Here is a 12,219-nt window from a genome sequence, read left to right as displayed (position 1 = left end):
CACATTCTTCTCCAGTACATATGCATCAATCTCCAGGATAGACCACATCCTGTGGCACAATTTAAGTGCCCATAACACTATAAAAATAGAAGTAATAGCAAGTATCTTCAGAGAACAATTTCATGAAAATAAAAATAAAGTTGGAGAAAGCACCAATATTTGAAAACTGAGCAACATTCTGCTAAAGAACTATTGGGTCAATGAGTACATCAGAGAATAAACAGCAAGATTCCTCAAAATTAACAATGGTGAAAGCACAAATTATCAGAATCTATGGGGCACACCAAAAGCGATACTAAAGGGATGCTCATAACACAATATCACCATCAGGAAATCCCAAAGCAATAATCTAACCTCAAAGTTTGATATACTATAAAACGGACAACAAATGAAGCCCAAAGTATGTAGAAGGAAGGAATTTTTAAAAAAATCATTGTAGACAGATGACCGGTTAAAGAAACTTTGGTACATCTACACGATGGAATACTATGCAGCTGTTAAAAAGATGAAGTCATGAAATTTGCATATAAGTGGATCAACATGGAAACTATCATGTTAAGTGAAGTGAGTCAGAAAGAGAGGTACAGACATAGAAATATTTCACTCATATGTGGAATATAAAGTAACAGAATAGAAGATTAATACCTAAGAATGGTAGAGATTAGGTCCTGGAGGCTTGTCCCATGTCTTGGAAGCTGATCTCACATGCTGGGGGATAGTCAACTCCAATAGAGACGGGAACACCAAGTCAAAGGTGTCAGGAGGATTTGCTCACGTTGGGAGATACAAGCTGAAAGTAGACTATAGACCAAACATGATGGCCACTCAATACCTCTATCACAAACCACAACACCCAAGAGGAGGGAATGCCCTGCCACAGAGGTGGGATGGGGTGTGGGATGGGATGGGGCTGGTGGGAGGGCTCCTGGGATCATTGATGTTGGAGAATGGGCACCGGTGGAGGGATGGATACTCGATTATTGTATGACTGAAATGCAAACACGAACATTTTTAAGCATGTAACTATACTTCACGGTGATTTACTAACAAAAAAATAAATTTAAAAAATTAGAGTAGAAGTCAGTGGTATGGAAATCAAGAAAACAATACAAAAAGTAAAAGAAACCAGGAGTTCCATATAAACATCAACAACATTTGATCTATGTCTTTAAAAACTCGTGGGTAGAAGGAGGTGATAGTACAGCGGATAAGGTACTTGCCTTGCATATGGCTTATCTGGGTTCTATCCCTGGCACTCCAGCCAGGTTCCCTGAGTCCACCAGGAGTTATCCCCTTGTGCAGACCCAGGAATAAGCCTTGAACACTGCCAGGTGTGATCCAAAACAACAACAAAAAAGCCATGGTTATTTTTATAGGGACTACATTGAATCTGTATAATTATAGTTTCAATAAGGTTAACCCTTCTAATACATGAATAGGGGATGTGTTTAAATTTCTTCCTTACTTTCTTTTACTTTTTGTAGTGTTTTATATATACTTTTGTATCATTTTTCCACTTGTTTGTTAATCAGATTCCCAGGTACTCAGCTTTATGAGGCACAATTGTTCATGAGATTGTTAACTTAATAAAATATAGGAAAATGCATACATCAAAAACTGTAAGTCACAGTTGAAAAAACAGATGAGGACACCAGGAAACAGAAAAATGATCTATAGCCATGAATTGTAAGAATAAATGTTGTCAAAATGATCAACTTACCCAAAGTGTTATAAAGATTTGATGCAATTTCAATTAAAAATTTGATGGGAGGTATTGTACTTCCTGACCTTAAAGAGATAATAACCAAAAGTATGGTGCTGAAATACACAAATATACCAATGAACTAGAATTGAGAGCTCAGAGATAAACCTCATAGTTACGGATAGTCATATGTCACAAAAGAGTTGAGTGGAGGAAATAAAGCAAGGAAGCCCAATCAGCAAATAATATTATGGAAATTAGATAGCTATATGCAAAAGCAATAACAACTACATCCATATCCCACACCATACTAAATAGTTAATTCAAAGTTAATTCAAAGTGGAATATAAACCTTGAGATTAGAGGAAAATTAATCAAATATATTGAGGAGAACTTAATCAGAACTCCTTTGGATACAGATCTTGGAGACATTTTCAGTGGTTTGATTCCATAATAACATACCAAATAAATAAATGGGACCACATTAAATTTAAAACGTTTTCCATAGTACAAGAAACTTAAGCTAAAGTAAATACACTCTTCTACACTGAAAGGGAAAAAATATTTGCACGCAGTACAACAGATAAAGGGCTACTATCCAAGATATATAAAGCACTCTCAATGCTCAATAGCTCAATAAAAAAACAAACAATAATCCCATAAAATATGGATAGAGGAGCTGAACACACACTTCAGTGAAGAGTAGAAAAGACAGCCGATAGGAATATGAAAAGGTGTTGATCACCACTTATTACTAGGATACTAAATCAAATTATCAATTAGAGATCATCTCACACCAGTGAGAATGATATGTATCAAAAAGACTGGAAACATCAACTAATTCAATCTCTTTGGAAAGCAATATGGACACATCAAAAATTAAGACTTGAGCCTTCATTGGGCCAGCAGTTCCACTTCTTGCCATCTGTTCCAAGTGCCCTAAAATACTACGTCAAAAAAAACTTTCATGGGGGCTGGAGTGATAGCACAGCAGTCGTTTGCCTTGCATGCAGCCGACCTGGGTTCGATTCCCAGCATCCCATAGGGTCCCCCGAGCACCACCAGGAGTAATTCCTGAGTGCATGAGCTAGGAGTGACCCTGGTTGTGACCCAAAAAGAAAAAAAAAACATTCAAGCCACTATGTTCAGTGCAGTATTCTTCACAACAGGCAAGATCTGGAAGCAACACAAGTGCCTGACAATAGATGACTGGGTAAAGAAATTGCAGTATAAATACAAATGGAACACTCTTCAGTTATAAGAAAAGATAAAATCATGTAATTTTTCATCACATGGGTGGAACTAGATGGTAGAATATTAAGTGACACGAGAAGGAGAATGAACTAGAGAATAACGTCTCTCATAGGTATGATATAAAGAAACATAGTAAGGTAACAACAAATGGCCAAAGGCAGCAAAACTGAAGTTGTGGTCTATGAAACTGAGCTTGCCTTCAGGAAGGTGTGGGAATGGAAGCAGGGATGAGAAGGCTCTCTGGGACATTGGTTTAGGGAACTCAGCATTCTGGTCGTGGGTGTGGATTTGGAACAATGTATGCATGAAACTATTGACAGTATTGCAAATAATGGCACTTTTAAAAAAATAGAGGGGGACTGTAAACAATCTGTATTAGTGGGATACAGTGAAAAAGCAATTTTATCCACTATTGATGGGAATGGCATCTATTTCAGCCTCTATAAGAAAAACTTCTCAAAAAAGTAAAAACTAAGGACTAGAGAGATGGTAGAGTGAGTAATGAGATTTCCTTGCATATGACTGACCCAGGTTTGATCCCCAGCATCCCGTATGGTACCCCAAGAGCTGCCAGGAGCAATTCCTGAGTTCAGAGCGAGGAGTAATCTCTGAGCATCACCAGTTGTGACCCAAAACCTAAAAAGTAAAAGTAAATATTTAGTAGCACTCCTTGACCTCTACCTCCCAAACACGAAACTACTAATTCAAAAATACATTTGCACACCTGTGTTCACTGAGGTGCTTAGTACAATATCCAGGATATGGGAACAACTAAAATGACCAATGAGAAATGAGCAGTTAAAGTAGTTCTGGTCTATATACACGATGGAACACTACTCAGCTGTTAACAAAGATGAAAAGGAGGTATGGTGCCACTAGCAGGTCAACCTATACCTGTGGGGCGAGTTCAGAAGCAGCCTGATGGTGCCTTCAGGCTTCCTGATATCCCAAAATTGCTACTGTGCCTTTGGCCGGACCCCAGAAATTTGGGAACAAGTTTATCAATAAATTACACAGCCAAAAGTTAGGTTTGTGGGAACCAGGCCCACAAATCACCTCTGGCTCAGATATACAAGCTCATTTATTGGCCTTAATTTGGAGACCCATAAATAAATAACAAAAGGGATCAAAAGCCACACTTAATCTCGGACCCGCACATGGCTGAACAGACCGGGCTAAATTGGAGGGGATGGGTCTGCCTGGACCCTGCCCAAGCAGAGCTCCTGGCAACCCCTTGCTTCCACAATTCAAAATCGCCACCATACTGCCTGCCTTACTACCATCTCAGGGCAGATCTCACCAAGATATAATCTGCTAAAAATTCAGGTATGCAGGTTTTGTGACTGAAATCTCCATGCTTTCTGAGTTGGGATGGGCTACAACCTCCCACTTCCCAACATTCCTGGAAACACTGGCAGTCACCCCCATGAACCAACTCCAGTGCCACCATGTAAGCTCTACTACTGGCTTTGATTCAGAAACCCATAAATAAATCTCAAGAGATCAAAAGCCACAGATAATCTTGAATCCACACAGGCTGAACAGACCGATATAATTCGTAGGGTGCCGCGTCAGCCTGGTGCCCACCCAAGCAGAGCCCTCGGCAGCTGATTGCTCCCACAATTCAAAATAGCTGTCATACCCCTGGTCTGACTCCACTGTCTCAGGAAGGATCTCACCAAGACATAATCTTCTGAAAATTCTGGTATGCGGGTTTTGTGACTGAAATCTCCAGGCATTCTAGGAGTCGGGATGGACTACCTCCCGCCTCCTTGTACTTCCAGAAACCTCAACAGTGACATCCACACCCCAAAGCTGCCACCCAATTGAAAAGCTATTCCAGCCTTACCATCCTGATAAAAACTGAATGTCCTGAACAAAGTCCATGACCTCTTAGTACCTGTATTGCAAACAATAATGCACAAAAGGAAAAGAAAACAGAGAATAAGAATGAAAGTGCTTCCCATAGAGGAAGGCAGGGGGTGGGGGTGAGGGGTTGGGGGATGGTCGTAGGGAAACAGGGGACATTGGTGGGAAATGTACACTGGTGGAGAATTGGGTGCTGGATCATTGTATGACTGAAGCCCAATTATGAACAGCTTTGTAAAGGCCTATCTCATGGATACTCAATGAAAGAAAATTTTACAAAAGTAATTTGGAGTTCACGCCTAATTCAATCAGTTTATTCAATAGCTGAATAAATAGCAGTACTCATACTTTTTTTTTTAAAAAAAAGATAAAATCTTTGAGTTTGCTGCAACTTGAATGCGTATGGAAGGTATCTTGTTAAGCAAAATAAGTAGGAGAGAGAAGGAAAAATTCTGGTTCATCTCATTCATCTGTACTCCGTGTAGTTATCAAGCGTGGGATGGTCTCTTGGACACTTTAGTGGTGGTTAGATGTGCTAACTGTGTACATCAATATCATAAAAGTCATTGCTACTGATAGCATGTTATCTAAACAGTAACAATAAAAAGAATTTTAAAAAGAGAAAAAATGAAACCTAACATTTGTAGCTCTATAGATAGAATAGGATGGGATAATGCTAAGTGATAGAAGTCAGAAGAAGATAGATATCTGATGATATCACACACACATGAACTACAAAGAAACAAAGCATTTATCATTGAAAGTTGAATATTCATTGAATTTCATTTCTTACACCTTAGTAATTAATTGTATAAGTAGGAGTGATGTACCGATTATGATTCTTCTCTCCTGGAAGGGAGCATAATATGACATTCATCATAACCATGCTGCTGAGTGAAACACGTCAGGATGTTTCACTCAAAGTGCCCTGGAGGGGGGTGAGTGAGACCCCTCCCCACCCCAAGGGACCCAGCCTGGGGAGCCGAAAATCTCTACAACTCAACTGCCGACCTACTCACAGCCGTTTTCTTCACAAGCTTGGGCTGGGCCTCACCCATGAGTGAATCCCTGGTAAACCCAGGTATGCGGGACTTTGTGACTGAGAACTCTGGGTTCAAAGAGATGGGGAACGGAGATCCTCTGCCTATATACCCCTGTCTCCAGCAACTAAATAGCCACGCCCATAAGCCACCTCTGGCTGGTGCCAGGTAATCTCGTCATCAACCTCCATCCAGATGGCATGTCCTCTCCAAGAAGGGAATAAAATATGATGCTTGCTATAACCATGCTGCCGGACCCAGCATCTGGTTGTTCTACTTGAGGCATCCCAGAGGTGGGAGGGTAAGAGCCCTCTCCACACCAAGGGACCCAGCCCCGGCAACGAAAAACCTCCAGAACTCAGTCACCGCCCTGCTCACGGCCACTCTCCACATACTAGGGCCGAACCTCACGTATGAGTGAACCTATTCCTTGACCACACGTCAGAGACACTTCATACTATACACTCTACCCATAATCCAAGAGTACCAAACCACATTTGATGGGGTTCAAAGTAGGATGCAACCAATCTTAGAAGGAAATATTTTTTACAAATATATATAAAAGCAAGGTATATGTGTATATATATGAGATCTCTTCTATAAGAGATCACTAACATTGTTAAAGGTTGAGCTTTGTGTGCATAGGCTCAACCTTTAACAATTAAGCCCTTCTATAAGAGATCACTAACATATTGTCAAAGGTTGAGCCTTGTGTGTATATATGTATGTGGGTGTATACACACATGATGTGTATATATGTGTGTATATATACACAAGGCTCAATTTTTAACAATATGTTAGTGATCTCTTATAGAAGGGCTTAATGGCCTCTGGGTGAAATACAACAATCTTTACCTTCTTTCTCTAAGGATACTTTTTTTGTAGCATTTTCAGCTGTTTTTCATAACAAACAATACAAAATATATTATTTTGTTTCTGCTTTGGAACAGAGATTGGGTTTGGGATGGAAACATTCGAATATGGTGGTGGGAGGTGTAATGGTAGTGGGATTGGTGTTTGAATATTAAATTTCATCAAATTTTGTGAATGACTTTATAAAATAAAAAATAAAAATTGAGAAGATAAATAAATACCTGATCATGTCATACACACATGGACTAGAAAGAAACAAAGCATTTATCATTGAAAGTTTAATATTCATTAAATTTCATTTTCTACACCTTAGGAATTACTTGTAGAAGTAGGATTGATGTATCAGTTATAATACTTTTAAACTATAATGAATTAGGGGTTCATTGCAATTATAGTTAATGTCTATGTAGAAGGTTTTATCCATTTTGCATAATTTCTGTTTATTATATGCCTTTAAGTTATAATTAATAAATTTACCATTTTTCATACCTTGTACTTTTATATTATATCTTTGTGAGTTCGTTATATATATCTAAGATTTTAAAACTTTAACTGGTGTGTGTAGTGCAAACATTTTCTCCCATGGTTGTTTTTTAAACATAAAACATGCATTTTGTTTTAACTAAAAACATTTTTAAAACAACGTGGTGAGATTTTGCAGAGTAGGAATACAATTTAAATCTATAAGCAACGTGTTGCACTAATCTGATATATGTGTGTAGTTTTAAATTTTTTATTTTTTGGAATTATATCAACTACTACTTATAACAGTGTCACATAAACTGGACTTCAGAGAACTATGTCCTCTGAAGTATGAATCTTACCAAGCCTGTCAAACTTTAATTAGATTCACATGTCTCTAGTTTCCAAAAGAACATTTAATGTAGTCTTAGAACATCAACAGGAATTAACCTTGCATTATATTTACTTGTATCCCCCATTACATCTTGGATAGAATGTTGCCAGATATTAGTAAACAGCTGTGGGGAAAGGGGAGGAAAATGTTGAATCTTCATTGAATCTATCTTAACAAAAAGTATATTTTGATCATTGTATTAAAATAATTTAAGAATAAATAACTATAAATCTTATCTAACAATAACTACCATTTCTCTGGAAAAACAAGGTTTCTTTCTTTCTTTCTTTCTTTCTTTCTTTCTTTCTTTCTTTCTTTCTTTCTTTCTTTCTTTCTTTCTTTCTTTCTTTCTTCTCTTTCCTCTTCCTTCCTTCCTTCCTTCCTTCCTTCCTTCCTTCCTTCCTTCCTTCCTTCCTTCCTTCCTTCCTTCCTTCCTTCCTTCCTTCCTTCCTTCCTTCCTTTCTTTCTTTCTTGCTTGCTTGCTTTCTTGCTTTCTTGCTTGCTTTCTTGCTTTCTTTCTTGCTTCCTTTAATTCTTTCACTTTTTTACTGGATCACTGTGAAATTGTGAATTATTGTGAGATAGACCCTTACAAGGGCTGGAGCGATAGCACAGCCGTAGGGCATTCGTCTTTCACGCGCCCGACTCGTGTTTGATTCCTCCGCCACTCTCGGAGAGCCCAGCAAGCTACCTGTAACCTATTGGATATGCCAAAAACAGTAACAATAAGTCTCACAATGAGAGACGTTACTGGTGTCCGCTCGAACAAATCGATGAGCAACGGGGTGACAGTGACAGACCCTTACAAAGCTGTTCATGATTGCATTTCAGTCATACATTATTCCAACAACCATCCGTCCATCAGTGTACATTTCCCAGCACCATGTCCCCAGGTTCCCTCCCATCAATCCCCACTCCTAGCCCCTGCTTGAATTATGGCAGGCGTTTTTCTTCTCTCTCTCTCTCTCTCTCTCTCTCTCTCTCTCTCTCTCTCTCTTTGGGCATTGTGGTTTGCAATATTGATACTGAAAGGTTGTCAAGAATATCCCCTTTTAACCCTCAGATCTTGTCCAGCGTGATTGTTCCCAACTATTATTGTCATACTGATCTCTTCTCTATCTTACATATCCTCAGCGCCACACATACTTGTGGTTAGTTCCAAACATTGACCAGTCCTCACAACCCCTGTTTTCCTGGCCATGGATATTACTCTTCTACTATATATGTATATATATACCACAAATGAATGCAGTCATTCTCTATCTATCCCTCTCCTTCTGACTCATTTCACTCAGCATGATACTCTCCATGTCCATCCATTTATAAGAAAATTTCACGGCTTCATTTTTCCTAAGAGCTGCATAATATTCCATTGTGTAGATGTACCATAATTTCTTTATCCAGTCATCTGTTATCAGGCACTAAGGTTGTTTACAGATTCTGGCTATTTTAATAGTGCTGAAATGAACATAGCAGTGCAGATGACCATTCTGGTGTGTGTATTTGGGCCCGTAGGATATATTATGAGAAGAGGTATTGCTGAGTCAAATAAGAGCTCAATTTCTAGTTTTCTGAAGGAGTATCCATATTGTTTTTCAAAAAGGTTGAGCGAGATGGTATTCTCACCAACAATGAAGGAAAGTCCCTATCTCTCCACATCTGCAGCATCACTGGTTGTTCTCATTCTTCTGGATGTGTACTACTCTCTGTTGTGAGATGGTATCTCATTGCCTTGATTTGTATCTCACTGGTGATTAGGGATGTAGAGCATTTTTCATGTGCCTTTTGGCCATTAGAATTTCTTCTTGATGAATTTTCTATTCATTTCCTCTCTCCATTTTTGATGAGGTTGGATGTTTTCTTCTTGTAAAGTTCTGCCTGTATCATTTATAACTTCAATATTGGCCCTTTATCAGATAGGTTTTGGGTAAATGATTTTTTCCATTCCATGGACTCTTTTTGTATCTTAGACACTGTTTCTTCTGAGGCGCAGAAGCTTCTTAATTCCCACAGGCTCAAAGTCAAAAGATGGAAAACAATCCTACAAGCAAACAACTCCCTAAAAAAGCTGGGGTTGCCATACTAGTATCTAGCAACATAGATTTCAGGCTAAAAATATTAGAAGGGACAGTGAAGGTCATTTTCTATTCATCAAGGGATATGTACAACAGGAAGAAATCACACTCTTAAACGTATATGCACCTACTGAGCAACCAGCTAAATATTTAAAACAACTCCTAACAGACTTTAAGGAGGACATCACTAGCACCACAATAGTAGTGGTGAGACTTCAACACTGCCTGATCACCTCTGGATAGATCGACAAGAACAAAACTCAGCAAGGAAACAATGGCTCTGGAGGAAGAAATAGAAGAGAGAGGACTAATAGACCTATACAGGGCTTTACACCCCAAGAAGAAAGAATATACATTCTTCTCCAGTGCACACGGAACATTTTCCAAATTATACCACATTCTGGGCCACAAAAAGTACCTCAATAAAATCAGCAAGATAGAAATTGTATCAACCATCTTTTCAGACCTGAAAATAGAAGCTAATCACAAACAGACTCGGAGCACCAAATCAAACACCTGAAAATTAAACAACTCCCTGTTGAACAACGAGTGGGTCAGGAAGGAAATCAAAGAAGAAATCAAAAGATACCTGGAAACAAATGAGAATGAAGACAAACTACCAGAACCTATGGGACACAGCTAAAGCGGTGTTAAGGGGAAAATTTATAGCTCTGCAAGTATTCTGAGGAAGGAAGAAAAGGCCTAAATAGATAGCTTGACTTCACAGCTCAAGAAATTAGAAAAGGACCGGCAAAAGGAACCCAAGCCAGACCGAAGGAAAAATATAATAAAACTTAGAGCAGAAATTAACGATATGGAAACCCAAAAAACAATCCGAAAGATCAATGAAACAAAGACTTGGTTCTTTGAGAAAATAAAAAAGATTGATAAACCGCTAGCAAGACTCATAAAGAAATAGAGAGAGAGAGAACCCTAATAATCCGAATCAGAAATGAATCAGAAATGAATCAGAAATGAATCAGAAATCTGTTTTCACAACAGAAAACAATGAAATTCAAAAGATCATCAGAGACTACTTTGAAAATCTTTATGCCACGAAACAAGAGAACCTAAAAGAAATGATAAATTCCTTGATTCCTACAATCTCCCAAGACTGAATCCAGAAGACTTGGAATACCTGAATTAATATTAACTAATATTAATAATATTAATTAATACCATTAATATCAAGGAAATTGAAACTGTAATCAAATGTCTTTCCAAAAACAAAAGCTCAGGCCCAGATGGATTCACTGGCAAATTCTTCCAAACATTTAAAGAGGACCTGTTGCCAGTTCTCCTTAAGCTTTTCCAGGAAATTGAGGAAACAGGAACTCTACCAAACAGTTTCTTGAGGCTGATATCTCCGTAATACCAAAAGCAAACAAAGATATCACTAACATCACTAACAAAGAAAACTATAGACCAATATCCCTGATGAACACCAGTGTGAAGATCTTCAACAAAATATTAGCAAATAGAATCCAACAACTCATCAAAAAGATCATATATCAGGACCAAGTAGGATTCAAACTGGGGATGCAAGGATGGTTTAACATTTGGAAATCAATCAACATAATCCATCATATCAACAAAAGTAAAAATAACAACCATATGATCATTTCAATAGATGCATAGAGAGCGTTTGACAAGATCCAACACCCGTTTATGATGAAAACTCTCACCAAAATGGGCTTAGAGGGAACTTTCTTCAAGATAGTTGAAGCCATCTACTACAAACCCATGGAAAGCATTATCCACAATGGAGAAATACTAAGGGCCTTCCCTCTAAGATCAGGGATAAGACAAGGATGCCCACTCTCACCACTTCTCTTCAACATAGTACTGGGAGAACTTGCAATAGCAATTAGGCAAGAAAAAGACATTAAGGGCATCCAGATAGAAAAGGAAGATTTCAAGCTCTCACTATTTGCAGATGACATGATTCTATACCTAGAGAATCTTAAAACCTCCACTAAGAAACTCCTAGAAGCAATACACTTGTACAGTAAAGTCGCAGGCTATAAAATCAATACCCAAAAATCCATGGCCTTCCTGTACACAAATAGCGAGACAAAGGAAAGTGACATTAAAAAATTCCATTCACAATTGTGCCCCAGAAGATCAAGTACCTCAGAATCAGCCTAACTGAAGAGATAAAGACCTCTACCAAGAAAACTACAAAACGCTACTCCATGAAATAAAAGAGGACACGAGGAAATGGAAATACATTCCCTGCTCATGGATAGGAAGACTTAACATTGTTAAAATGGCAATACTTCTCAAAGCACTATACAGATTCAATGCGATCCCTATAAGGATACCCACGAAATTCTTCAAAGAAATGGATCAAACACTCCTGAAATTCACATGGGACAATAATAAATGCCCACGAATAGCTAAAGCAATTCTTGGGGAAAAGACGATGGGAGGCATCACCCTCCCCAACCTTAAACTCTACTACAAAACGGTAACAATTAAAACAGCATGGTGCAGGAACAAAGACAGAGCAACAGGTGAATGGAACAGGGTGGAATATCCCTACATGTA

The sequence above is a fragment of the Sorex araneus genome, chromosome X (genome assembly GCF_027595985.1).
Source record: "Sorex araneus isolate mSorAra2 chromosome X, mSorAra2.pri, whole genome shotgun sequence".
Taxonomy (NCBI): domain Eukaryota; kingdom Metazoa; phylum Chordata; class Mammalia; order Eulipotyphla; family Soricidae; genus Sorex; species Sorex araneus.
The sequence above is the reverse complement of the archived record's forward strand: the minus strand, read 5'-3'. Positions refer to the sequence as shown.